The sequence below is a fragment of the Nomascus leucogenys genome, chromosome 4 (genome assembly GCF_006542625.1).
Source record: "Nomascus leucogenys isolate Asia chromosome 4, Asia_NLE_v1, whole genome shotgun sequence".
In the NCBI taxonomy this organism is placed as follows: domain Eukaryota; kingdom Metazoa; phylum Chordata; class Mammalia; order Primates; family Hylobatidae; genus Nomascus; species Nomascus leucogenys.
In genome coordinates this window covers 37,539,647-37,565,957 of record NC_044384.1, presented here as the reverse complement: position 1 = coordinate 37,565,957, position 26,311 = coordinate 37,539,647, and the positions used below count along the sequence as shown (strand labels likewise).

The 26,311-nt window shown below is 39.5% G+C and overlaps 1 long non-coding RNA gene across 1 annotated transcript in view; it reads left to right on the top strand.

Moving 5' to 3' along the window:
* LOC105739642 overlaps window positions 1–26,311 on the top strand; it is a 123,968-nt gene that overhangs the window by 88,832 nt on the left and 8,825 nt on the right. The window lies entirely within an intron of this gene.

Here is a 26,311-nt window from a genome sequence, read left to right as displayed (position 1 = left end):
CTACCCTTTTGCATCAAAAGCAACAATTGTGTGGTGAATTTTTGGAATGTAGACCTCAAATACAGAAATAGGCTCCAGAGAAATTAGGTCTATGATACTATGATTCATGTTAAAATATTCCCCAAGGAACCCCAGCTACCAAGATATCACATGAATGTTACTAGAAGATTATATAGAGGGAAGGCTACACAGGCTCAGCTGAGGAAGGGAAGAAATTGAAACTATGGAAACAAATGAGGTGTGTGGGGGTGTGAGGGATTTGGTGACCAGGTGCAGGAGTGTGTTGTTCCAGAAAGAGCAGTGCTCCATTCATCAAGCCTTAAGCAGCCCGGAGATCCATATGGGAGTGGCCACATGGAGTGATCACTCACTAGCAAAATTGTAGTGGGAAGGGGGCTAACCCCTAACCTCCAATCATCTATTTCACTGAGGCCTGAAGATTTACCACAAATAATTCCTCTCCTTGTTGTAAGCTTTGCCGTGCAATACTTTTTTGTTGTTGTTGTTGTTGAGATGGAATCTCTGTTGCCTAGGGTGGAGTGTGGTGGCAGGATCTTGGTTCACTGCAACCGCCTCCACCTCCCAGGTTCAAGTGATTCTCCCGCCTTTGCCTCCTGAGTAGCTGGGATTACAGGCATGTGCCACCACATCCAGCTAATTTTGGTGTTTTTAGTAGAGACAGAGTTTTACCATGTTGGCCAGGCTGGTCTCGAACTCCTGACCTCAGGTGATCTGCCCACCTCGGCCTCCCAAACTGCTGGGATTACAGGGATGAGCTACCGTGCCCATCCCTGTAATACTTTTATATAGATAAAAATACTTCTGGGAAGGGTAACACTAGAAGTTAAAACTCCAAGAGACTTTGGATATGATTTAGGGTCATGTTTCACTCTACAAAAGAGGAAACTGAGGCCCAGAGAGTTCAAGTGGCTATCTTATAGCAAGTTCACAGTGAGTCCAGTACTAAAACTCACTTTCAGACTTTTCTGCTATATTGAATCACCACATATGACACTGTGTATTCATTAACATTAAAGCAATTTGACTTCATATGCCCTTCCTGTGCAGCTGTGGTTCTGATTTAAATATCATTTCTTGAGAGCCACATAGGAGTTTATTGACTCATGTTTCTAGCTATTGCCAAAACAACCACAGTCATTTGAAAAAAAAAAAAAAAAAAGCAACAAAAGTTTTGAAGAGATATTTGCTATTAGGTTAATTTGCAAAGCATATCCTGGATGCTTTCCCCTTACCTTAGAACTTCTTGTAAAAGATTCAGGAAGTTTCTGGCATTTTCTCCCTTTTTAACTTTTTCTTCTTTTATCCTGGAAAAGAGTAGAGAGAAGATTGGTGTATAATGAATGTTGAATGATGAGTAAGAATGATTTTCCTCCAAAGTCAGAGTTGGCAGCTGGTCACTCACTGCGTGATAACAGCAATAAAAACAAAAGCTAACACTGATGGACTGTTTACCATGTGCCACACATATTGTTCAAAATGTCTTCATTATTTGATTGAACTTATTTTATCCTTATCATGATGCTATAAGAGGTTGAGCAATTTTCCCATCTCGTAAGGGCCAGATCCGGGATTCCAACTCCAGCATCTTCCTTTCAGAACCTAGGACACTAACCACTCAACCACATAGCATTTTGTTATAAAATGTAGCCGATTTCCCTGAACTTTCTTCTTGGTGATCGTTGTTACAGTTGCTCCTGTCCTCAATGCTGAAGAGTACATATGTAATCTGGATCTCTAAAATTTTATATGATATTAATTGCTTTACTCTGATGTACAGAGATATTCAGATAAAGGAGGTCCTGTGGTTATGAGATTGACTAAGATAAGGTGATAGAAAAAAGTCCAGGACTTCTCAAGATTGGTGATCCCAATGTCAAAAACTTTCCAATGGCTAGAAGCACCTCTCTATATTGTGACAAAGGAACAGTTTATTGTGAGAAATGTTGTCCAAGAGACCAGAGACTCCCCTGTGCCACTTGTGTGCTATGAGACCCTGGGCAAATTACCTTCCTTCCAGAGATCTCAGTTTGGTCAACTTTACAATCATCTTTGTGTTTTCTTCTTGCTTCAATCATTTAGGAATTTAAACATTGTTTTTTCACATGACTCTTCTTGGAGAGTAGAATAGCTAACCCTACCTACAGATAAGAGCCAGGGCAGACTTGGACTCTCACCTCCATGTCCCAAGTGAGCCCTCCTCTTTTGTCTTTATGGTGGTTCAGTGCTGAATGGCAAAGCAGACAGAGCTGCCTCCAAGACAGCTCATCACTGGCAGGAAATCATTCTAGTTCCTGGCATTGCACCTACACATTCTCTTTCATTGCCCATTTCTCCACTCCCAGTCGTAACAGATGGCAGGGGGGGGGTCCTTGTCCTATAGGCCTATTCAACTAGGAAGGTCTGGGGAGTGGAGACAGATGTGGAAAGAACTGTAAGAATGGTCCTCAGAGCTGCTTCACAGCTAGTGAGGCTGGATGCAGAGGTGGTCCATGGTATTAAAGAAAAAACAATCATCATCACCTCAACAACCACCACTCATCACTCACCCCCAGGTCTCATCACCAAATACAAAAATAGCACCTGTTTCCATACCCTGCACTCTTTGTTGACACTTCTTCCTTGATTTCTTTTCCTTTTAATCTTTCTGTACATGTTAAATAAATTTAAATAAGTTCCACTAGCATAAGCATTAAAGCAAGATAAACTTCACTATTCAATTTGCTTTGGGCTATCAGAGATGTCAGTCAGGATTGTGCAAGTAGACGAAGAGTGTGGAGATGGGCTTGGGTGGGTGTCACCTGAGGACTGGAAGAGGAAAGGGCAGGAGGAGAAATCAACAGCCAGATCATCAATGAACATCTTTTAGGTCACAAGAGTCTCTCTTTCCCATTTTCTAAACAGGATTTAGTGTGGAAGAGGCCATAAACCTGTGTTTCTTTGGCATTCTTAAGTCTAAATAACCTGGTTGGGCTGAAAACCTCTGTCCAACACAATGAGTTTCACTGTTAAGATGTGTGAGAGTCAAACCCAGCACGTTGGCTTGCGCCTGCAGTTTAGCTTCTTGAGGCTGAGGTGGGAGGATGGCTTGAGGCTGGAGTTTGAGACCACACTATGCAACAAAGGAAGACTACATCTCAAAAAAAAAAAAAAAAAGTACAAGAGTCAAAACCACAGAGCCTCAGGTTTCCAGTTAATATGGAATGTGAGAATGAGACTTCCGCCCAGTTCCCCAATTCCTCCCTCCTCAGTCTCTGTCGTTTGATTCTTTGGGTATGACAACTTAGCACGTAGCATAAGCTCACTTAATGTTAGTTAAATGGACTTATAAAATTCACAACATTGAGAATTTCGAGAAAATAGGGGCAACAAAAAGAGTAGGAAGGTACCATGCAAAAAACCTCCCCACGCTAACCAGCTCATTCACATACATAAAACACAAGAAAGTTAAACAAAATTTCATGATGTAGTTTGTAGTTTGTCTTGGTGGAAGAAATTAAATGATTTGCAGTGAATTTCAACCCGCTGGCAGAATTAATGGACCTATTGCTGTGCAGACACTGCTGCTTGAAGGCAATGGAATTGGAAATTTCCATGCACCAGGGCTCCTTGGCCAGCAGATGGCAATGTTTCTTAGTTTTACAGGAAGATGCCAGGCCAGAGGCCGTTAGTTATGCAGGGCGTGTTTATCAGATGGCTGTTAAATCGGTTCAAAATCTGTAAAGGATGGCAGATCAGCTCTTATTTATTTATTTTTACTTAGAGTTGATGAATTCAGTAAAATTTCATGATGGGAGAATGATCGCTGTGCCTTTGTGTTGGGGATGGGAGCAGAGGACGACCAGCATCCAAAATGGTTGGGTAGCTGCGTTTTATCTCTCTCAGTTGCTTTTTAAAATGAGGTTCTCGCGCTGCCTTCTGGCAGCCTGGATTTAGTCAATGTGGGACCAAAGGGCACACTGGCAACAGTTTTGTTCATTTTCTTTTACATTTCTTTATAAGTGGACTTGTCTTTCCGGATCAACCACTTGGCCCGCAGATCCTGGGGCAGAGGCAAAATCTGGGTGAGGCTGGGTCGGGAGCCAGAGCAGGGCTGCTCAGAGTTGAGGGACGGGAGGGAGGAGAGCTGCTTCTAGGCTTGCTCTCAGCCACGTGGGAGAATTGGAGACAGATCCACTTTCTGCTCCGTGAGCCCAGCAGCTATTGCACTGAGAGCCAGCATCCCTCTGGAAAGAGGCCGAACCATTTTAAGCAGAGGGAAAGAAATTTGTGGAGTAAATTGGTCTTAAAATACTGCCTGCTCTGTGTGCTAACCCATTAAGGGACATGGCACCACCTGGGATCCAGGACATTCAGTTTCTTGATTTGGAGGTGTCACTAGCCTACTGTGTGATGTTGAACTTATTTTTCCATCTGTAATATGAACACTTTGATGGAAATCTTACACCCATACTTAAATTTGTATTCTTCTGAACTAGCAACTCTGGTGATACAGGAGAATTTTTAGATGCCCAATTAAGTCAGAATATTTAGGGGTGGGACCTCGGCATGCACCTTTTTTTAACAAGCTGTCCAGGTGATGTGAATGTTCAGGTAGGCTTGAGAACTGTCGCTCTAACCAGGGGATCCCAAAGGGAAGTCTCAGGACAGCAGCATCAGCCTCACCTGAAACCTTTATTATTATTATTATTATTATTATTATTATTATTTTTGATACAGAGCCTTGATCTGTCATCCAGGATGGAATGCAGTGGCGCGATATCGGCTCACTGTAACCTCCGCCTCCCAGGTTCAAGTGATTCTCCTTCCTCAGCCTCCCAAGTAGCTGGGATTACAGGTGCCTGCCACCACACCCGGCTAATTTCTGTATTTTCAGTAGAGACAGGGTTTCACCATGTTGGCCAGGCTGGTGTGGAACGCCTGACCTCAAGTGATCCGCCCCTCTCGGCCCCCCAAAGTGCTGGGATTACAGGTGTAAGCCACCATGTCTGGCCTGAAAACTTTTCAGAAAAGAAATTATTAGTTGCCCTGATCAGAGTCAGAAATTCTGAGGGTGAGACCCCAAAATCTGTTTTAACAAGCACTCAAGGTGATTTTGATGCAGCTAAAGCTTGAAACCTACTGTCATGTTTGGGAGGATGAAACTTCCCCATACCTTTTGCATAAGTGGGGCTGGGGATTACTTCTGGGAATGGGATGTAAACACAGTGTTATATGTCATTTCCTGGGCTAAACATTTAGTTGTTCGTGCATGACCTTCCATTTTCTCATCTAGGTAAGTTGTGTGATTTTAAATGGAGAGAAATGCAGCATGCTGGAGCTTCTGCTAGTTTGGACCCCAGAGTTGCTGCATTAACATCTTGTAAATGAAACAAAACAAAACAAAAATTTTTATGTTAAATGACTGAAATTTTGTGGCTGTTTGTTATTGTATTATAGCCTGTCCCATCCTGTTGAATACAAGTATTAATGCTGTAGTTCTGAAGCTTTGGTTTGATTAATGCTGATAAGAAGAGAAGGGACTTCCCCATCCCTCCTCAGTCACCAAACATCCATTTCACAGTTCTTCTAAGAACATATATTTAGGTTTAACATACTGGGATAATTTGAGAAAAGCTTCTATATCTGGTTGTGGGTTGCACGTGCCAAAAATGGGAATGGAATTGAAAAAATATTCCGTCTCGTGTCCTGATGTATTCAAATATCTATATTTGGTATTATAGTGTTCAAATATTGGGGTCCGAGTTTGCATCCTTAAAAGTTCTTTCTATAGCTCCGGATTATTATGCTGATACCAAGAATTTGATATTGTTTCTTCCCACTGTAAGAGCTCAAATCTGGGAAGGCATTCTCCTTCTCTTTAGACCTTTCCTAGATAGACTGCTTTGTCTTTCTGTGACAGAAACTGCACGTTTTGTGCTCCTTTACTGAGGCGAGTGACCCTATGCTTGTCTTTTCCCCACCATTGCTTTTTCCTTTATATATTTATAGCCATCACTCTATTAAGACTGCTTCACAGGTTGGCTACCTTTACTTCCTGTTTTATACTCATTAATAGAAACTTTCTCAGAACTCTGTTTTCATCATTTCTACCATTAATCTTTCTTGACTGTTATTGTTTTGTTTGTCAGACCCCATTACTGTTGTCATCAAAATCATCACCACCACCATCATTAATACTGTGAACATAGTCAACATTTATTGAAATTTTGCTACATCGTTAAGAGTCTGAACTATTGATCACTCATCAAGGCATCATATATTTGACCGTCCTTTTGCCCCATCAGTTTGCTCTTCTGCTCTGCTTTGTAACTGTCTGTTACCTTTTCATACTTCTGCAACATGGAATTACTGCCCTGATCCAAGATCCTTTATGTATATTTTTCTTATTCCTACCTTAGTTCATTTATTCAAAATTATAATGCTCTCTTTTGCTTCGTTAAGATATAGCCCTTAGGATCTTGATTTATAAACAGCAAATGCCCAATTCTCATTCCCCTAGGGATCTGTTTGTGACTTAGTCCATTTTTAAATTAGGAGAGCTCAACAAAACCTGCTGTTATATCTGCGTGAGTTTTTCCCTCTGGAGTTGGTGTTGACGATCTCCCCAGAGTTGATTTGATTGGGTCATTAAGATGGATGAAATAACCATATTGACTGTTTAGTGAGCTGGTTATTTCAGTAATCTTAATGAGAGAATTAGATCGACCCCAAGGTACTCCAAATCCTTATTTGATGATTGACCTAGAAGCAATCAATTGCCCATGTTGCTCTATATGAATTCTCTGCTTCCGTCAACCAGTCTCACTCCCCACACACCCCCTAAACATGAACTCTACAATACACACACACACAAGTACATGCATGAGAAAACCCATGGGCAGATGCCTTATTGGAGATCAGGCTGGAACACACAAGTAAAAATGTGCAAGGGGATTTCATTTGTGTTTCCAAATGTTTCTAGGACTCAGTCCAGGGAGGGCAAGAAGGGGAACTGGTGGCAGAGTCTAACTTTATCACATGATGCATGTGGTCACCAGGGCAGGGTGCCCAAAGCCTGTTTGTGTGAATGTTGAAGCAGGAGGGAAATATGAAGCTTTAAAATTTACAACACACTCTAATGTTTGTGCTGCTATAACAAAATATCACAGATGGGTAATTTATGAAGAACAGGGATTTATCTTTCACAGTCTGGAGGCTGGGGAGTCCAAGATCAAGGGGCCTGCCTTGGTGTCTGGTGAGGGACTGTTCCATCGATGGTACCTTCTCATTGTGGTGACCTCTCTTGGAGGAAGGCAGAAGAGAAACAAGGGGCAAACTCTCTCTGAAGCCTCTTTTATAAGGACCTTATGTCTTAATACCACCACAGTGGGGATTAAGTTTCAACATTAATTTCGGAGGGGATATTACATTCAAACTCTCCATCCAACTCTTCTCTTTGGGAAGTTCATCTATAAGCTGGGAATTGTGACCCTAACCCTACCAACCATACAGGACTTTGTGCTTACTAAATCAGACCCAGATGGAAAGAAACTTTGAAAGGTATAAAGCATTGTAGGAATGAAGCATGATATACTCATACTCAAAGCCTAATATTGGTCATCCAAGGGAATTGAAATGTGGGAGATAATTTATCAGTATTGACTAACTTAAAAAATAATTGTTTTCTCTAATTTTTTAGTAACTTTCTTGACTTTGCTTACCCAGATAATAACCTCGTATCTCACCCAAACATTTACTTTGCCTGTGTGCTTGCATTTTGAATTTCCCTCTAAATATAAGAAAAAAGAATTTGTGTGTCTGTGTGCACACATATGTGTCTCTGGTGGGCAGAATTTGGGAGTGTGTAGAATCTTGGAAGGGCCCAGGGGCTTCAACTGAATGATCCAATCTGGCTTTGAAGCCATTTATAGGACTCAAAGCTCTAGACTATCCTGCTGAGACTCTCACACAGAGCAAGAAGGAGGGGTGAGAAATGTCCATAAGTATTTTCACTCAAACCATGATGCAGGAAAGAAATGCCACAGAGTATCAAAGAAACAACTATTGATGTCTCCTGTTTCTGAAGCGCTACAGAATTTAAAGTACTAAAATGTAAGTTTGGTCTTTTTTTCATCATCTTACGTAGTTGTCTTGCTTATAAGTGGGTTTGTCCTGTTTCCCCAACTATGTTTTAATGTTTTTATTGTTGTTGTTGTTGTTGTTGTTTTTTACCAAAAATGCCATCCTGTGTTCCCTAGAACCTGTCATTTAGGACACACATCATGTCTTTTTTTTTTTTTTCCCCAAAAACAAACTTGTCCCTAAATAATTCAGTTAATCTTAATACATTTGCTTTTACACAACTGAGCTCTACCATGGTTTAATTAAACTACCTCATGGTGTAACACTAGACAGATCTATGAATTAAGATGACAGAACTGAAGGAAACCTTGGGGTTATCAAATGTAAAACCTTTATTTCACTCATGAGCAAGCTGCAATCTAGAAATCTGGACTCCTCAAAATTTACACATATTTCTACCTTGACAGAGCTTAGAAAAGAATCAGGTCCCTTGATCCCAGCCCAGGGCTCCCTCCACTATACCATTTACTCTCAGCTCTCATTCTGACATAAACCTGCTGTGTGGCCTCAGGCATTTCATGTGACCTCTCTTTGCCTTAGCTTTCTTGTTTTAAAAAAATGAGGCTAATATAAATCTCAGTCTTTCTGTCTCAGATATGCTTTGTGTATCAGAGGAGACGAGACGTGAATTCACATTTATGTGACTAGACCTAAAATCACTTTGAAATAATAAATTCTATCCAAAAGTAATACAGTACATTGTTCTATTGAGATAGTCATGGACCAGGCTTATGTGGAATCGATATTAGTTGATGATAATGATATTGATAATGTGCACAGATGTCAGAGTGTATGTGATACTGGTACTAGCAAAGTGAGGAATACAGCTTTAAAACTGGAATCTGAGGGCAAAGGAAAAAAACAGAATACAAACCTGAACACCTCAAAATGACTCCCCATAGACCCAAGGAATGTGAGAGTTAAGGAGATTCTATTACAAGGAAGTAGAGGGGCTTGTAAAACAATAGCCAATATGTGGTAGATTAAACATCTGCTGCAGACATAAATCGAATCCCGCTCGGAAACAGCCGTATCCTCTCTAGAAATAACACTGTTCATAGGAACATTATATACGGTACAACCATGGTAAGGAGAAGACACATTAACCCATTATCTTAAAGGTTTCAATCTCATTTTTAAAATTTATATTTCAGCTTTTAATCCAACAATAGTCATTACAAGTACTTAATGACTGACTTGCTAATTGTGTATCCCTGGATGAAGCTGAGAGAAGTTAACACACAAACTGGTCATTAACTATGTTAATGATCAAGTTCTTTGGGATCATGACTATTATAAGCTATAATTAACAGTTTTTAACCATTTTTTTTTCTTTTTAGTAAAAGAAAAGAAAGAAATATTCTTGAGGCTCAGACAGAAACAATGAATGCTGGTCCCACTGTTATTTCTTCTATCATAAAGAACAGCTTCTGGGACAAGTTCTTGTTTTCTTAATCATTATATGAGCTCTTCAAAGTAAATGATGGTTCTGGTCAACTGAGCGAATAGGCTCTGTCCTGTCCTCACTAGTCATGGAGGGCTTATGCCTGGACCATACAACCTCTCGGCATCTAGAATGGTTTCCATCAATTCTCATGTGGTAAAAATAAAAGAATTTAAAATGGTGCTGCAAACTGCAAGCTTGGGGCGCAATTTGCCCCATGGAAAAACTCCTGGGCCTGATGAAGGCTTGCAAAACTTGAGCTGTGTTCGTGACATTTATCTTTTCCACACTGTGCCCACTTCTTCCTCACATGAAGTATCTTATGACCTCTCATTCTCTCTCTCATCAAAAACATTCTTTCCAGAATGAAACTAATGAACATCGGAAGATATAAATGACTGATCAATAAAGCTTTTAAACCACAGGTGAAGTCAGCTAGTAGAAAGACTGGCTTTATCTCCTTGGCCTTGGAGGACAGAGCTCTAAGGAATAAGGGCAGAGTCGATGGGAGGGCACAATTATCTTCTGGAGCTCCATCCTCACAGGTTAGGACCCCAACACGGACTTATTAGTCCATTCTAGTTCTAGTGCCTAGTAATTTCTTTAAGCTTTTCTTAAAATATCTTGGCTTATTATAAAATGAGGGGAATTAAAATATTTATTTTTATTTCTAAAATTATTTTTTTCTTTATTTTTCTCTTATGAATAGACACGGGGTCTCACTATGTTGCCCAGGCTGGACTTAACTTCCTGGGCTCAAACAATCCTTCCGTATGGCCTCCTAAAGAGCTGGTATTACAGACGGGCCACTGTGCCTGGCAAAAGTATTTTTAATATGTCATTGAGCTTTAAAAATCTTTATTGGGGCCGGGCACAGTGATTCACGCCTGTATTCCCAGCACTTTGGGAGGCCGAGTTGGGCGGATCACTTGAGGCCAGGAGTTCGAGACCAGCCTGGTCAACATGGTGAAACCCTATCTCTACTAAAAATACGAAAATTAGCCGGGTGTGGTGGCATGCGCCTGTAATCCCAGCTACTGGGGAGGCTGAGGCAGGAGAATTGCTTGAACCCGGGAGGTGGAGGTTGCAGTGAGCTGAGATTGCACCATTGCACTCCAGCCTGGGTGAGGAAGTGAGACTCCATCTCAAAAAAAAAAAAAAAACCAAATATTAACGTTAATATTAACTATTTTGTGTTTTTAAGTTACTCTACAGAAAAATATTTCAGATAAAAAATAAATATTTCCAAGATAAAAATTTGATTAGAAACTTGCTACGAGAACAAAAATTAAAAAATAGAGGCTACTATGATAAGTTATATATTTTATTTGATGTTCAGCAAACATACACTGCTAACTGTGTTCCAGGTGTAGCTTGATGGTGATGGTTACAACAAGAACTGGATGCTGTCACCTCTTTCGTGGTACAGTACGAGGGACTAGTGTTGACAAGCTACGATGAACGTGGCAGCTTTGGGTCTTGTGGGAGTCTCTATGGGTGGGGGAGGGTGGAGTCTAGCCTAGTCCAGGGTGCAGGGAGAAGTTTCTGGGGAAATGAAGTTTTGTCAAGAGGCAGACCAACTGTCTCTTTTAATGAGAACTCTTGGAACCCTGGAAGAAGGCAGGGCTTCTGCTAAGCGTCATGTCAACAGCTTATACAAAAGCTTACAACAGCTTACACAAAAGAAACAGAGGGTCATAGGATGATCAGGTGCTAGGAACAAGCCTGAAAGTGACTGCCTACAATGGAGGAGTGGTGAGAATACATAAAAAGGAAGAAATGATGTATTTGAGTCACAAAACTTCTGTATTTCTATGGTCTGAAAACTGGGGCACAATTTTTAAATGTTTGAAATCAGAATAAAATGTTTTCATAAAAAAATGCTTTATACTAGAAGAGTGGAAGTTTTTGCTGCTAGCCTTCTCTTAATGACATCAGAGAAGGGGGTCTGATTAACATTGTGTTGCATCATTCATAGAGATGAGCTCATGGTATGTAATGGAGGCCCTGCTGAACTTCACACATTGTAAGAAAGATAATGGTTCATAGAAAATGGCCAAGCCCTTTTTATATGAGTCATGTTACCAGAAGCTCTCCTTTCCTGCAATTCACTTCTTTTAATTCATTGGTTAAAATAATAACGTTCACAAAAGTTTTTACTAACACATTTATGAAGCATGCCCTACATGCTTCATAAAACCTTCTAGAAATTTCCTTTTCCTAATGTTTTTCTCTCATGCACTTGAACAGATATTGCATCTTTTGACAACTAATTATCTGACTTTTGAATATAGCTTTTATTTACTGGGCAGTAAAACAGTGAAAAGTTAAATTATGGCACCCAATTAAGCAAATATTTTGCTTGGTCAGCTAAAGGGAATGGAAAATTTATTTTTTTCTCTACTATAACTTCTTTTTATCAGTAACTTGACAAGTGGTGTCACTAAGATGATGATTTTTTTATATTGAGATAGTAAGACTGAATTTTAGAAACTATTAACTTTTAAGAAGTGTACATAATTGGATTCTTTTTCTCTAGTTTTATTCTCATATATTCTGCATTTCATGGCTTTGCTTTTTATTGCCTTCATTCTGAGTTAAATATACAGTCAGCTTTGTGTGGACTTAATATCTAAGATGTTGGGATAATGTAAGCTGCTCCTAACAATGGATCACAATTCATTTTAAATTAGTGAGTTCATTTAAATGAAATAATTGGGTCATTATTTACATATACACAGTTGTTTCCAAATTTTATTGGGAATAAAATAATAAAAGAGTTGGTGCTGACAATTTTGGCATCTCTATAACTTAGGACAAGAGATGACCCATTTTCTCTCTCCTCCTATTACAGTCCCATAATTTCCCCAATTACTACTGCATAGAAACGTCAAGTTGGTGTTGAGTTGTTGGCAAATAAATGAGAGTGCTTGAATTGTAGCATTGTTCAGCTCAGAGATAACTGCATTTTATCATGTGGAAAGGATCTGTGTTGCTAAAGTGAGGGTAACACAGAAATATCAACCAAACCCACAATAGAAGAGAAATCCACACTCTTTTAACAAGACTCATGTTCTCCCCTGACTTGACATTCATCAGCCTCCTTGATCACTCCAACTTTTGCTCCTTGGCTCTGTATTCATAAGACATTTACTGTGTTAGTTTTTATTTAGCTGATGTGAGTTGGTCTTTGCTTTTCCCCAAATAAAGTCGTTAAGAATAATACCATTTAAAATTATTTTCTGATATCTCTCCCAGTCAGACTCAGCTAAATGTAGGCAAATGTAATGGCCAAATAATCTAATAACCAGCATGTTATGGGAATACAGGAACTGACTCTGTATACTTTAAGCCTGCAATGAAACAGGCTCTGCAGGCCCCCACTGTGCCTAGTACTTACCCTTTAGTTGCTGGATTGTGGGAACATCCAGTAAGTGCTTAAGAAGGGGCTGGAGTAGCCAAAGACAGTGGCTGTTTCCTAATCAGTTTGGAAATATTTCAATATTTTGGGTGGACTGTCAACCGTAGCATTATGGTTGCTACAACTCAGATGTTTTGGCCTTCAGCAGATTGTGACTAAAGCTAAGTCTCCTTTTGACATCCAAATCATCATGTTGCGAGCCTGTGAAAGCTCACACTTTTTCTGTTTTTCTTCTCAGGTATCTCTGGACATGTCTAGGATGGCTGATAAGTTTGGTTCCAAAGATCCCTCCAGGTAGTGGTTGTCTACTGCTGCCAGGCACCAGCTGCAGGCCATTGTACCATTCTTCTGAAGTGCCACAGGTAAAGCACCTTTCCTCAGGCACCTGTTACTCCCTCTGCACCTCTTTATTTAATGTGTGGGTCAAGCCTTGCCCATAATTCCACACAGTGATGGCTAAGGACAGCTTCTAGTGCTTAGACTTTATAAAAAGTTAAAGAAAAAATGGAGAAATTCAAACCTGGACAGTGATACGACTCTTCTAAAAGTCCATTGGCTGTGGTCCCTCCTCAGGGAAATTTCCAGCGGGTCCCTTAGCTCTGGCCTATTGCAGGAACCAACTGCACCTAGTAGGTAGCTTTTGATCAAGGCTCTTCTCAAAGCCTAAGACTCAGTTTTCTGAAATCCAGAGGGAGAAAAGTCTTTTAAAAAATTCCTCTCCAGAGCTGACTCTTCTATTTGCTTTACTTATCTCTTCCCACAACTCTAAGGCCATTCCCAGCTTCTAAAATTTTCTAAGTTAGAGCCACTGTATTAGTCCATTTTCATGCTGCTGATAAAGACATACCTGAGACTGGGCAATTTACAAGAGACAGAGGTTTAATGGATTTACAGTTCCATGTGGCTGGGGAAGCCTCACAATCATAGCAGAAGGCAAGGAGGAGTAAGTCACGTCTTACTTGGATGGCAGCAGGCAAAGAGAGAGAGCTTATGCAGGGAAACTCGTATTTTTTAAAGCCATCAGATCTCATGAGACTTATTCACCATCATGAGAATAACATGGGAAAGACCCACCCCCATGATTCAATTACCTCCCACCAAGTTCCTCCCATGACACATGAAAATTATGGGAATTGCAATTCAAGATGAGATTTGGGTGGGGACACAGCCAAACCATATCAGCCAGTTAGTCCTGGATCACTTTAAAAATGGAGGGCTAAAACTTTACTCCAGATTTCCCTAAACCCAACTCTGTTCTACCCTCATATTGTCTTCATTTCAGCCTAGAGAAAATGACTGAATGTACCTCATATTCTTATTAAGTTCTTTCCCAACTTCCTGATTGCAGCTATTGAGCAATAGCACACGTGCATGCATTTCGAAAAAGTAACTTTCAGTTAAGAGGGAGTTTAAACCCTGATTCAGGGGAAAATGTAATAAGCAGATTTGCATAATTTTGCAAAAGCTAATACCTATTTTATAGCACGCAAATAAAGAGAGCATGATATCTGAGTTTGAAGTGCCTGTGTTCAGATTCCTTCATAACTTTCAGTTCTCCCCCCGAATAATGAAAGAATAGTAATCCTAAATAGGAATAAATAGGACCATCCATCAGAGTGACCACTCCCAGAAAAAATGTGATTTCTATTAGCAAAAATTACTTTCTCAGCTTCCAAATCACTCCTCCAACAAAAACAGAAGTTCCATTCTTTACCAGGTATTTTGATGAATTTGATGTATCATTAAAGAAAGTTAAAACTGTAGAGAGTATTATTAATAGAATTATTGTCTCTTTGAGTACATGTGACTGTGGAATGGTGGGGTCTATGAGTTATTGATGACCTCTAAGAGTGAAAACGTCAGAGCCATGGGGCTTTATAATGAAAACAGAGGATGGTGGGGGTGGAGAGTTGTGAATAGGTAGATTTGGGATGGAGAGTTGTGAATAGGTAATATGCGTGTAGAGAGAGTGACAAGCCTGTGCTGCTTTACTGCCTGAGGTATATTTCATCACATACATTAGGATGAAATTTTCAGATATTAACGGGGATTCCTATTACTGAACTTCTTTAACTCTTTCTCGTCTCTTGGGGAACAGTGGGAGCTTTCTGTAGGTGCTGCCCTCAGGGGAATAGCAGATTTGGTGAGTATGAGGAATCTTTGGTCAGCTTTGAGGTTGTAAAGCCCACACCAGAAACAACAGTTTAGAAATCTATGCTTTCCATATGCAAGACGCAGGATTTTTGAAATTTTTATAGTGGTTTCTATATATAGGTTTCAAAGAGTCAGATCTTGGAGGACTAAGTACAGTTTTACTTAGGCAACCTGGTAAACTATGCATTGGCACTCAGTCTGCCCAGCAGTGACCTATAGACACTTCCACTTACATCCCAGTGGCCAAAGTGAGTCATGTGGTCCTGCCAGGTTCAACCACAGAATGGTGTCTAATCCTCCTACAAGTAGGGCACCACAGAAGAGGATGCTAAATATGGGTGTCTAGACACACAGTCTGCCGCACAGACAAATGTACATTTCAGCAGTGCCCTGTGGAGAACAGAATGGGCACACCTCTGTGGACTGCTCAATCCCTGCATGCTTGACACCCCTGGAATTCAGACTGGTACTGTGTGTGTGACTAGACCTGGGAGGGCTGAGGAAATCACAGCTTATATAAGTCCTTCTACAGAGAAATTTTAGTCTAGAAATATTTCCAGTGAGCTTTGCTTTTTTCCCCACTTTTGTCAAGAAGAAAACAACCTGACAATAATGGCAAGGGGGCCAGGGGAGAAGCACAAAGTCAAAATGACAGGCATGGAATGAAAGAATCAGGCCACTAGTGATGTATGAAATGTCTACTTTTGATTTTTCATGTAGGAAACACTTAAAATTGATTTTCCATATCCCCATCAATATTCTTAGCCCCTATTGTCTATTTCTTGTGACAGGATAGATATCCTCTCTCCCTCTAGTCTTCTGCCTCCCTATTTTCTCCCCCCACTTTCCCATGTAGTTAACACTGGCCATCCTTTAAATGTACTATAAAATATAGCCTATTTGCATATTAATCCAGCAACCACAGAGGACATCAGAACACCTAAGGATGGCTGCATTTAGGGCTCAATGTAACAAGGGCCTTTGAGTCTTAGACTGTGATAAAATGTGAAGTGACATTTCGCAGAAGGAGAAAGCTTCTATTTTTACCTTAGTGTTAAGAAATGGCCCCTGGGAGGAATTGTTGCTCCATCTCAGGGCTTCCCAGATGTGTCAGATTAGAGACCCACCCACTGGAAACATTTCAGGAAGTCAGTCAGCCACTCCCTGGGGCTTTCCTAATGACTGGCCGCCTTGTCTGAGTTGGTTAACTCAGTTGGATGCAGTGTGTGGTGTTAATTCAGTAGGGCTAATTAGACCAAGGTCATGGATTTGATTTTCTTGTTTTTTTTTTTGTTTTGTCTTTTTTTTTCCTCAGAGAAAAAACATTTCTAACCTCTTATTGGCTAACTTAAAAATATATATTATTGGCCTAAGAAAAGCAAATTAACATAGTGGGGATATAGCTGTACAAACTACAACTCACCCCTCCCTTCTAGAATACAAAGAATATTTCAGTATGTGTAGTGTGCTATCAATAAGCATTAGCTTCACTTTAGTAGGATGGGCACAGGTAAAGAGTTTGCAACACGCTTTGGCTCATTTCAGCTGCTGCTGTGCAGTGCTAACAGTGGCTATGTTACTGAGCTGTGCACTGTAGTTCAGTAGTCATGATCATTGAATGTAATTGGTAATGGTCAATGAGATTTCTTACTGGATGATGCCAGTCACACCACAAACTCCTCTAGATGGCATTAGTTGGGGCATCTGCTTTAGCGTGCCTGGAGACTGGTGTGTGGCTTCCCTTATTTCATTAGCAGGAGGTTGTTTCCCGTGTGTCTGGCCTTTCTAGCTCTTCCAAGGCATGACCTTGACTCTGCACCAACTTGTAGAGTCTACCTCACTGAAACGCTCCTCTGAAAACCTTAGGCCTTGAGAAGTGGCACAATCTATACATTAATATTACCCCCCCCCTTTAATGACTGTAATACCACATTTCTCCGTGTTGTTTTGAAATTTTCATCCCCATTGTATTTATGATCTGGACTTATGTTAGAGAGCATTATTGCCAAGACTTATATCTCATGTAGTGAGTTCATTTCTCTAGAAGCCAAGATTACTTCTGAGAGGTCTTTACCAATCTGTTAGCTTTAGAAACCAGGAAAAACCCCTCTGTTTTGTAATCATAAAACATATGAACACAGCCAAGTCACTTAATGATATTTTCAATTAGCTTTTAAGAGAATCAGCCCAGGGAGCACTAGTGCCTTGTTCTGTGCAAGGGTGAGTGAAGCTAGTGAGTGAAAGGTTGAAGAGAGTAACCTAGGAATCAGAAACTCTAGGATTTGCTCAATCTAGCACAAATCTCTTTGTGCCTCATTTGGCAAAGTGACTGATGCATGTAATAGTTAAAAAATTAGATCTTTTCCTTAAAAAGATTCAGAGAATAGTCAGTCCTTCTTATCCATGGATTCAGCACTTGTGGATTCAACCAACTGTAGATTAAAAATATTATGAAAAAAGCAATAGAAATTACAATACAATAATTAAAAATAATACAAATAAAAATACAGATAGCATTTACATTGTGTTAGTTATTATAAGCAGAGATGATTTAAAGTGTATAGGAGGATTTTGGTATCCTCAGTAGTCCTGGAACCAATCTCCTGTGGATATTGAGTGAGACTGTACTGAGTAACCATAATATTTAATATGCTTTTATTTTGCCTTGTTAATAGACCCACCACAAAAGCCTATATGATATTGTTGATGCTTGGCCCTCAGCAAATACTATTCTGCAAGGGCAGTGAATTACCGTGCTCCATTGCTGTGTTACTCTGTTTTCACTCTGCTGATAAAGACATACCCAAAACTGGGTAATTTACAAAAGAAAGAGGTTTAATGGACTTACAGTTCCACGTGGCTAGGGAGGCCTCACAACCATAGTATATGGTGAAAGGCAAATGTCACATGGCAGCAGACAAAAGAAGAGAGCTTGTGGAGGGAAACTCCCCCTTAAGATAACCATCAGATCTCATGAGACTTATTCACTATCATGAGAACAGCATGGGAAAGACCTGTCCCCATGATCCAATTGCCTCCCACTAGATACCTCCCACAACACCTGGAAATTCAAGATAAGATTTGGGTGGGGACACAGCCAAACCATATCAATTTCCTTTTGAGAAGACACCTATAGATGCTAGAAACACCAGCCCACCTTTCTCATTCTGCCATCCCTTCACTAAAGGAAACAAGAGTGTCAAAGTCTTTTACATATAGCTATTAGGTTATCTGTTTGACCAATTTAGTAATTTATTTGATGTTTAGTTTAACCTGATTTCATCTGCTTGAATAATGTTGTGGAGGGGTTGAAATAAGGTATAAAAAAGTATGAAATTGGAATGTGGAGGTCATAAGAAAATGAAAGAATAGAAGACTGTAGGTTGCAGCACTGATGTATCAAACCTTCCAAAACTCTTGGAAAGCCTATCACATTTTTCAGTGGATACTGAATTCAGTAGCATTTTAATGCTTTGAAAAAGCCAATCAGCTCTACAGGGGACCAGTCTCTATAGCCGTGCTGCCCAACTGAATAGCTGCTAACCACATGTGACTATTTACACTTAAATAAAATTAAAAAATTAGTTATTCAGTGGCATTAGCGACATTGCAAATGCTCAATAGACAGATGTGTTAAGTGGCTACAGACTTGGACAGTGCACATACAGAACATTTTCATCATTGTTTGGAAAGTTCAACAGGACAGTATTCTAGAGAATTTGAGAATCAGAACATTCACTCAGACGATAAGTGCACATTAGATAAATATGCAACACGTTTTCTGGAAAGGTTCTTTTACTTGCTGTTGGAGTAAGCAACTGCTGCTCAGGTATTATGATAGACTACATGACAAAGAAGTGTTTTCTCATCATATTGATAGGAGATGTTGGAAAGGAAAGATTGTTAATGTTATTGAAATATGTTGTATGTGTGCTAGACATTTTGCTGGGTGTATTAAATATCACCTCACTTATGACACAGCTGACCTGAGTGAAGTTTTACAATTAGCTCAATTTTTACAAATGGGGAGAAGACCCAGGTTCTACAACTAATAAATGGAGAAAAAGCAGTTCATCTTAGTCCCTCTAACCATCACACACACACACACACACACACACACACACAGAGTTACTGTGTGTTAAAACCAATGTTACCCTCATTAGAATTTGCCAGATCCTAAGCATAAAGTACTAGACTTACTTTTACATGACTTGTATGGACCTAAGAACTGGATTAAAAAGAATTGCTATCAAAGCATGAATTGAACAATTTGCCATGATTAAAACTCATTTTTCCATTTGGAAAATCTTCCCTTCAGGACAAGATGAGAAACATTCAGAATAAAATGCATGTAGATTAATATAATCTTCAGAGACCGAGGCAAGAAAGATGTAAAAGAGAAAACAGCAAAAAAAAAAAAAAAAAAAAAAAAAAAAAAAAAAAAATCAGCCATTCGCTCTAATTTTCTGGTAGTGAGGAGCTTTCCTGTACTTGTTATGCATAGCTTGAGAAATTCATTTCTCAAATAGACCAGCTGAGATACATGGGGAACAAAGACCAGCACATCTCAGATGTGTATACAGGCTCACTTAATTTCAAATTACTAAATTACTGACAGGCAAAGATCGTAAAGAAGCACATAGCTAGTCAACTCTTGTATTAAAAACAAGGTAATGAAAGAGCCTTTCACCATAAGATGTCAGGCATGTGAAGAAATAATACTTATTTCTGCAGTAATGAAGTGTTTTTACAGACTCCGTATGCAGCCTGTTTGATTGTTGAGAAGCTCTACTATGGCCCTGAAGTCAGACAGACTTGAGTTTGAATCTGGACATGACTCCTTAATTGTGTGGGGTTAGGCAAATGACTCAATTTCTTTAAAATTTGGTTCTCCCATTTCTAAGGATGGAGATACTACAGTTTATTCTACACAGAGTTGTGACAGAAACCAACTGAGAGAATACCTGTAAAGCTTTTGGCACTATGACTGGCTAACTAAAATACTCAGGTTAAGCTATTATTATTAGAATTATTAGCAAGCCCTTTTTATTAAGACTAAACTGCCTCATTTAGCTAAAACCCATTAATCTTATTGGGCCCTCAGAATTTGCAAAGGACAAACTGACTCTACTGTATGGCAACAAAGTCTAACACACTAATCAGGTCTAGGTCTCTCAACAATTCCTCATATGACAAAATTTTCTAATATGATATTATTCATGGTATCCTGCTCTTCTGTGCATTAATGGCTATTGTTCTTTTTTAAATGTGATTCTGTAAATAAAATTCAGCACTTTTGATAAGGTGTAACAATGCCAGAGTACACTGGAACTATCAATTTGTAGGACTGATATGCAATATCTTTGTTACTGACAAATAGGTTTATTTTAAAAGTTAGCCATAAGATATCTCTTGCATCTGGGAAGATGGAATAGACATATTTCCAAATTCCTCTCACTAATTGTACTAAGTACAATTAACGACCCTGGACATTATGCATGTAAGAAACAAAAATACTGAAAAGTAGAGGGAAGGAAGATCAAATAAGGAACCATGGAGCCACAGATTTATAAAGTGGTGAGTTCTCTGGGTTTTTCTGCAGAAGAAAAATTTTATATGTCCCAGATGGGTTGCTAGAGACGCTGACAACCTAGAAATCTCAATGGGTGCACAGCATAAAGGTCAAAATAAAAGTCTACTCTCTCTAGCTAAAGAACCAGAAAAACAACAAGAAACCTCTCCCTCATCTTGCTGAGATAGCATTAGATAAAGCCTAGTGGAGAGTCAAAACTTTTACCATGCCCCATTAATAATGGGGCTACCTTCCCTTCTGCCCTCTGGTTTTAGTGAAGGCAGAATGGTAACTACAAATGAAGCACTTCCACTCCTCCCAGCCAAAAAGGTATCTGTAAAGGTGTAACAGAGAGCTAGAATTATCACTTCCACCCAGTGGTATCGAGGAGCTTCTCCCCATTTAGGTGTCAACAGAGGTTGAGTGGAAACCTGAACTTCTGCCCCTACCTGGCAGTGATGAGAGTAAGGAGCTGATACCTTGTTCCCTTCCCCTGACAAAGTGTTGTCAGGACAAGGCAGTTGAATAAAACAATATTTAAATAAGATCTACAAGCTCATAACATAATGTCTAAAATATCAAGGTTTTAATTGAAAATCACTCATCTTACTAAGACCCATAAAGAATTCACACTAAATAAAACAAGATAATCAATGGATGTCAACACTGAGATGGCAGAGCTGTAAGGATTATCTAAGGGGAAAAAAGTAAAGCAGCCATACTAAAAATGCCTCAACAGCAATTACAAACAAACACTAAACAAAAAATAACCTCCGAAAAGATATATGAAGTCTCAACAAGAAATGGAAGATATAAAAAAGAACCAAATAAAAATGTTAGAACTGGAAAATAACCAAAATAAAAAGCTTAGTGGATAAACTTTACACCAGAATGAAGGGGGGAAGAGTCAGAGAATGTGAAGATAGAACAAGAGAAATTATATAATCTGAACATCAAAGAGTAAATAGACTAAATTTATGAAAAGAACAAAGCCTCAGAAACAATTGAATTAATATATAAGTAGATATTCATTGTAAAATGTTTCAAGCTATAGATAGATACATACAATAAAATAGTAAAAGGCTTCTCCCTGTTTAAGAAATACCTTATAATATTTCATAGTATAGATGAAATATGACCTACACCATTATACTTGCCATCATTTTTCTTATGTGGCAAACAATGGAGTAATATACATTCTTATATATTTGTCTTTGTGTACATGCATAATTATTTTTATAGGACAGATTTCTAGAAGCAGAAGTTCAGGGTCAAAGAATATGTCTGTGAGTAATTTTGATAAATAATACTAAATTTCCTCCTAAAAAAACTGTATCCCTTTAAAATGTCACTCATTTCTCACACCCTTTTCAACACTGGATTTTGTCTTTAAAATCTTTAAAATTTCTATCAATGTAGCCTAGTCTTCCACAGTAATTTTTCCCGAGACCTTAAACAATCTCTTTGTTTTGTCTTGTTAGAAGATTCTGTAAAATGGGTTCATAAATTCTACTTCAGGAGAGTTGTGAAGCTCCAAAAGGGATTTGCTGTGTCCTGTCATTGTTGCATATTCTCATGAAAACCCTGAGAAAAATTGCATTTACCAATGCAGCCTAAAACACTGTTTTTAAACATTAAGAGATAAAATTCTTCCTCATCCAGAACTGTTCACGGGGAATAAATTGTGTAGTTTTTCAGAAGTACAAAGGTGTAAACCAAAAATGAAATTCTAAGACCACGCCTACAAGCAACTGAATGGACTCCTTTCCTCAGCCAATGGCATTCCAAAGTTAACCTGAAACACAAGTTCAGGCCATGATGGGAATGGATGGTCAGACATGCCTCATTATGCCCTGCACCTTTTGAATTCAGAAACAATTCACCAGCATTAACATTAAAACAGACCTTAAGATTATCTATTCTCTCTGAAGCTTGTTACCTGGAGGCTTCATCCACATAATAAAAACCTTGGTCTCTACAACCCCTTATCTTAACGCAGGCACTCCTTTCTATTAATTTGAGGTCTTTGTATAAACTCTTTCAACCAATTGCTAATCAGATTTTTTTTTTTTTTTGAGACAGAGTCTTGCTCTGTCACCCAGGCTGGAGTGTAGTGGAATGATCACTGCAACCTTCACCCCTCTGGGTTAAAGCTATTCTTGTGCCTCAGCCTCCCAGAAAATTTCTGAATCCACCTACGAACCCTCCCGCTGGAACCCTCCCACTGACTCCTTGCCTAGCTTCAAGTTGTTCCTTTTTTCTGGATGGAACCAATGTAGATATTACATATACTGATTGATGTCATATGTCTCCCTAAGATATATAAAACCAAGCAATCACTTGAACACCTTGGGGCACATGAACTCAGGACCTTCTATGACTGTGACAGGGGCATGTCCTAAACTTTGGCAAAATGAACTAAATTGATTGAGATCTGTCTTGGATACTTTTGGTTTACAGACCCCTTACATGACTCCATACATGCAATCATCAAATATGGCATAGTGGAGCATGAGGTGGGGCTACAGAACCCATTCAAATTTACTCAGGTTTCTTGGGTGTCCTGCGAATGGGCTCACATTTTCCCTCTGGATTTTTTCAAAGCACTGATGCTGTGAGAGTTCTTCATAGGACCATACGGTCCTCTTCGTGGAATGTAAGAGTAGACTAAAAATACTGATGCTAGATAAATGTTTCCACTTCTTATCTGAAAACACTGGCATTATGTGGCCATAGTCAAAAGCAAGTCACCATTACTTGCTCTAAAATTTAATTTAGGAGACTATAACCACCCAATGGGTTTACCTTGCCCACTGCCTAGACAGAGCTGGTTTATCAAGACAGGGAAATTGCAATAGACAGAGAGCTCATGCAAAACTGCCTATATGGGAGATCAGAGTTATATTATTCCTCAAATTAGTCTCCTTGAAAACTCTAGAATTGGGGGTTTTCAGGATAATTTGGCAGATAGGGGCCAATGAGTCGAGAGTACTGATTTGTCGAGTGGGATATAAAATCATAGGGCGTCAAAGCTGTCCTCCTGCTCTGAGTCAATTCCTGGGTGGGGGGCATGAGACCAGATGAGCCAGTTTATCAACCTGGGTGGTGCCAGCTGATCCATCAAGTGCAGGGTCTGCGAAATATCTCAAGCACTGATCTTAGGTTTTATAATAGTGATGTTATTCCCACGAGCAATTTGGGGAAGGTCATAATCTCATAACCCCCAGCTACACAACTCCTATACCATAATTTCTACTGTTGTGGCTAATTTGTTAGTCCTACAAAGGCAGTATAGTCCCCAGGCAAGAAGGAGGTTTGTTTTGGGAAAGGGTTGTTATTTTCTTTGTTTTAAACTATGAACTATAAACTGAGTTCCTCCCAAAGTTAGTTAGGCCTACACCCAGGAATGAGCAAGGACAGTTTGGAGGTGAGAAGCAAGATAGAGAGTTAGTTAGGTCAGATCTCTTTCAGTGTTGTAATTTTCTCAGTTATAATTTTGCAATGGCAGTTTCAAGACTCCCATGCTACAAAGAATCCTGGCATTCTGCCTCCTCACAGCAAAGGAAGCAGGATAATAGCTGTTGAAGTACATTTTTAGACTGAATGTGCCAATATTTTAGAGTTTCCACGGAGAAAATTTTCTAGCAGTGACCTTTGATGTGACACCATGACTCTGACTCTAGCCCATTCTTTGACTGGAATGGACCCAAGGAATACCCTCCTTTTCTGCCTATCGAAGAGGCTAAGCAGGAGATGGGTGCTTTTCATGTTAGCCAGTCAAGAGATATTTATAGAGATCTGCTTTGTGACCAATCCTGTGCTACATGGGGTTGTGGGGAATAGTCTCTGTCCCAGACTATTTTGCACAAAACAATTGGCAAAGAGTTTTAACATTTTGCTAGAATGGCTGGTAGGTCAGAGTTGTTTTTTGCATCTCTGCCTGTCATTCCCATTGCTACCACTCTGATTTAGGTGTTGTATTTTCTTAAGTCCATGGACATCATTTGCAGTTTTCTTTTACTTAAAAATATATATTGCTACAATTTTAGTCTTTATGTAACTTCTGTTCAAAAGCCTTCAAAGGCTACCCATTTGTCCAGAGTTTAAATCCAAATTTTTAATACTTTTGATTCAAGGTGTGAAGGGAGAATGTGGGGGCCCCCAAATTACTAAGCTAAAGGGAAAAGTCAAGCTGTGAACTGCTCAGGGCAAACTTGCCTCCCATTTTCTTTAAAGTCATCCCTGAGATAGACGCATCTCTGATTGCCTCCTTTGGAAGGGCTTAGCAGAAACTCAAAAGAAGGCAACCATTTGTCTCTCACCTACCTGTGACCTGGAAGTCCCCTTCTTGCTTTGAGTTGTTCCCACCTTTCTGGATGGAACCAATGTGCTACTTACATATACTGATTGATGTCTCATTTCTCCCTAAAATGTATTAAACCAAGCTGAGCCCCAGCCACCTTGGGCATATGTCATCAGGACTGCCTGAGGCTGTGTCATGGGTGTGCATCCTCAACCTTGGCAAAATAACCTCTAAATTAACTGAGACTGTCTCAGATATTCAGGGTTCACAAAGGGTATACATTACCTGATTCTCACTATGCTTTCTAGCCTTCACTACCTTTGTCCTCAAGTTTGCTCCATCTACCTATTTTAGTCTACTCACAGTTCTGCCAACATGCCACCAACTTCCCTCAGTAGCATTGCCCATTTTTGTGAAGAGTCCTCACCTCAAGGCTCATCAAAACTATTGCCACCTCCAGGAAGTCTTACTTGATTATTTACAACAGCAATTCTACCTCCTATTTCTAAATTCCTATGGCATTTGGTTTGCAAGTCTCGTGATACTTAACATCCTTTTTCCTTGGGTAGGTGTTACAGGCTCTGGAATGGGGTAAATACCCGAAGGGCAGAGATAAAATGTTCTTCTTTGTATCTTCTTTCTCATAGCAGAGATTGGTAAATAAATGTAGCAATGATATAAAAATAGAGAAATTCAGAGAAGAGGGCTATCAGTGTAAGCTGAGGTAATTAGCGGAGCAGTAAACGTGAACATAAATTTTTCAGGATTCCCCACAGGGTCAGCCACCAGTCTCTGTAGGGCTTCTCTGAAGCCATCTGAAGTCTTCCCTAAGAATTTTTGGAGACAAGTGTAGCCAAAATCCTATAGCCACCTAAACTCAGCAGTTGATATTACAGGATACTGCATGAGATCTATTTGCAATTTGTTTGAGGCCACAGCACAGCTGCATAACATTTTATGGGCCCATTTTATACAGTGGGGTTTCTCATTTTCAAATAGACCCATTAAAACTCTTATTAAGCTATTAAGTGTCTACAAGGTGATTTTGTGGCTGTAATTACAAATGCTCTCTTCATGGCAGACACTTAGGCAGAAGACCACTCACTCCCACCTTCACAGAGCACATTTTGCTTTTAGCTTCTTCCCAAATGTGGCTGCCTATTTCAATTTTGCCTTTTTCAGGGGGAAAAAATTTCAAAATGTTCACTATTTTTAAAGAAGAAAGTCAACTTGCTCAAAGTAAACTTGGAACTCATATGAACTCTTGAAACATTT